Source organism: Aethalodelphis obliquidens, unplaced genomic scaffold, assembly GCF_003676395.1.
Source record: "Aethalodelphis obliquidens isolate GAN/ISIS:26980383/991018 unplaced genomic scaffold, ASM367639v1 scaffold42, whole genome shotgun sequence".
Classification (NCBI taxonomy): domain Eukaryota; kingdom Metazoa; phylum Chordata; class Mammalia; order Artiodactyla; family Delphinidae; genus Aethalodelphis; species Aethalodelphis obliquidens.
In genome coordinates, this window is record NW_020837986.1 from 15,542,935 (window position 1) to 15,545,911 (window position 2,977).

A 2,977-nucleotide genomic window follows, 5' to 3' on the forward strand; every position below is an offset into this window, starting at 1 on the left:
CCCTCTTGTTGCCTGATCCATCAGAGTTGGAGAAGGGAGAGAGGAAATTAGGAGAAAAATGACAAAGTTCTATTTCACTGGTGTTGATGCAGCCTGGCCACAGGAGCCCGCCGCGTGGCTGGCACGTAAGTGCAGGCTTTCTGCGTTGCATGTCTCCAGTGTGGCCAACATGCCCCTCAGACTCAGCCTCTGGAGGTTCTCCCCTACCGCTAACTGCTCTGGAAGTAGTGGTCCAATTGTGATGGTTTGAGCCCAGTTCCCTTTCATGGGCTCCACTGCCCTGCCACAGCCACCTCCTCTCCCACTTCTGCATCTCAAGCTGGTCCAGCGTCAGCTTCCCACCTCCAAGTGCCCCAGGTGGGCAGTCAGCACCAGAACGTGTGTCCATACTTGCTCCTGGTGTCAAGGAGCTCTCACCAGGGCCCAGTTCTGGTGTCTGAACGCAGCTGGGCCTCCCAGTCTCTGCAGGACACCAGGCCCCCAGCTGCGGAGGGGGAAGCTCGTCTCTCCTCTTGGAGCCTTGCCACTCTCTCAAATGCCCCTTGATTTGGCCTGGAGAGAGACACCAGTCCCCAGTGAGCAGGGGCAGGGTGAAATAGTCAGACTTCTGCCCTGGTTTCTATTAGAAAAAAGGAAATCCAGAGGTTTCCATTTCCTCCCATCCACATGAGGCCTGCCCCAGACTTTAAATCCCTCAAGCATCAGCCCTGTCAGCAAGCGTCTCCCGAGTGCCTGCTTTCTGCCAGGCTCTGTCCAGAGAGATTAAAAACCAACAAGAGCATGATCCCTGCCTTTGGGTTTCCATCCTCAAGGGAGTCTCCTAAGGTGTGTCATTAAAAATCCATGGGGAGTTTGTAACCAACCCCAAGTACATGTGTCTTAGAGCTATGTCTATACACCCCTCCCCCCCACTTGGGTTCTGAAGGATTTTAGCAATAAAACAAAAAAATAGCAGGCAGAAGCCACAGCGCCATATTTATTTCTGGTAGAAGAGAAGTTAGAGGTTGTAGCAAAGTGTGAGATGCAGTCGGCCTGCTGGCTGAACCCCAGAATTAGGTGACCTTACTCTATTGGTTAGGATATATGCTCAGTAGCCATAGCAGGGAAACCCAAACTGCCAGGGTCCTAAACAGAATGGGCATTAATTTCTCTCATATAAGAGCCAAGGGAAGCATCTCAGGGACACAGGCTTCCTTGTCTTACAATGCTGTCATCCTCCACACATAGCTTCCACCTATCGATTCCAGGTGGTTCTTCCAGCTCAAGGCAAAAGCCCACAGGCCATCCAGTAGGAAGAAAGAAAAGGGGAATAGATGGGCACCCTCCTTCCCAATCTGAAAGTCAAAAGTTGAAATTATGCATTTCACTTCTGCAAACATCCCATTGGCCAATGACTCTAAAAGTGGGTTGTTTGAAATGAATAACACTGATATATCTCTAGCCAAACTGATTGGGAAAAAATAAAAAATACACAAATTACAAATATCAGGAATGAATGCACCTGCAGCTATTTAAAGGGAGTAAAGGAATATTATGAACAATGTTATGCCAATAAATCAGACAACTTAGATAAAATGAATTCCTTGAAAGACACAGACTATCAAAATTCATTCAAGAAAAGTAGATATTCCCCATATCTGTTAAAGAAATTGAGTTTGGAGTGAAAACCAGCAGAAACTGTCCAGAAGCCAAACAAGCCACAGAGCGGCTGGTTGTTTTGTCACTATGTTTTCCTGTGGTTTGTTATACAGCAAAGGAACCATTTTTCTCCATGTCCATGCATACATCCTTGCCCTTTCCAGTGAAATGTCCCCTCTTCTGAGAAACCTTCTCCGTATCCCTCCTCCCCTTGCTGCACCCATACACAGTTGGCCCCTCCTTCATCTAAAATTCCCTTCACTGTGCACATGTCTTTTTAGACCACTTTGGCTTAAAGTCATCTGGGCCTTTGTACATCCCTCTCCCCATCTTAGACTATGTACTTGTCATGGGCAAGAACCAGGTTTCCCTTAGCCCTCCACACTTAGCAGTGTCTGGTGTAGATTAAGTACCCATAGATATTCATTAAAGACCAAAGAGGTGAATGAGATTGTAGTTGAACAAACAAATGAATGAATGAAGTGACTAATTGGAAGTACTAAAAAATTATAATATCTAACATTCGTTGAGAGTGTAAAATCTGTAAGTCACTGTTCTAAGGATTTTTAAAAATTTATTGAGTGCCTACTATGTGCCAGATATCGTGCTCAATGTTTCATGTCCATTATCTTACTGAATCCTATATAGCATTCTTGAGTGGCAATCATTGTTATTCTTATTTTTGTCCTTTTAACTTTCTTTATAAATGGACTTTATTTTTTAGAGTAGTTTTAGATTCGCGGCAAAATTGAACAGAAGGCACAGATATTTCTCATATATCCCCTGCCCCCACGTACGCATAGCCTCCCCCATTATCAATATCCCTACTAGAATAGTATACTTGTTACAATTGATGAGCCTATAGTACATTTGTTACAATTGATGAGCCTATATTGACACATCATTATCACCCAAAGTTCATAGTTTTACATTAGGGTTCACTCTTGGTGTTGTACATTCTATGGGTTTGGATAACTTTATAATAACATGTATCCACCATTATAGTACCCTCCTTCTCCTCTAACACCTGACAACCACTGATCCTCTTCCTGTCTCCATAGTTTTGCCTCTTCCAGAATGCCACATAGTTGAAATCATACAGTAAGTAGTTTTGTCAGCCAGACTTCTTTCACTTAGTAATATGCATTTAAGTTTCCTCTAAGTCTTTTCATGACTTGATAATTTATTTCTGAGTAATGTTCCTTTGTCTAGATGTGCCACAGTTTGTTTATCCATTCATCCACTGAAGGACACCTTGGATGCTTCCAAATTATGGCAATTATCAGTAGAGTTTCTATAAACATCCATGGGCAGAGTTTTGTGTGGACATAAGTTTTCA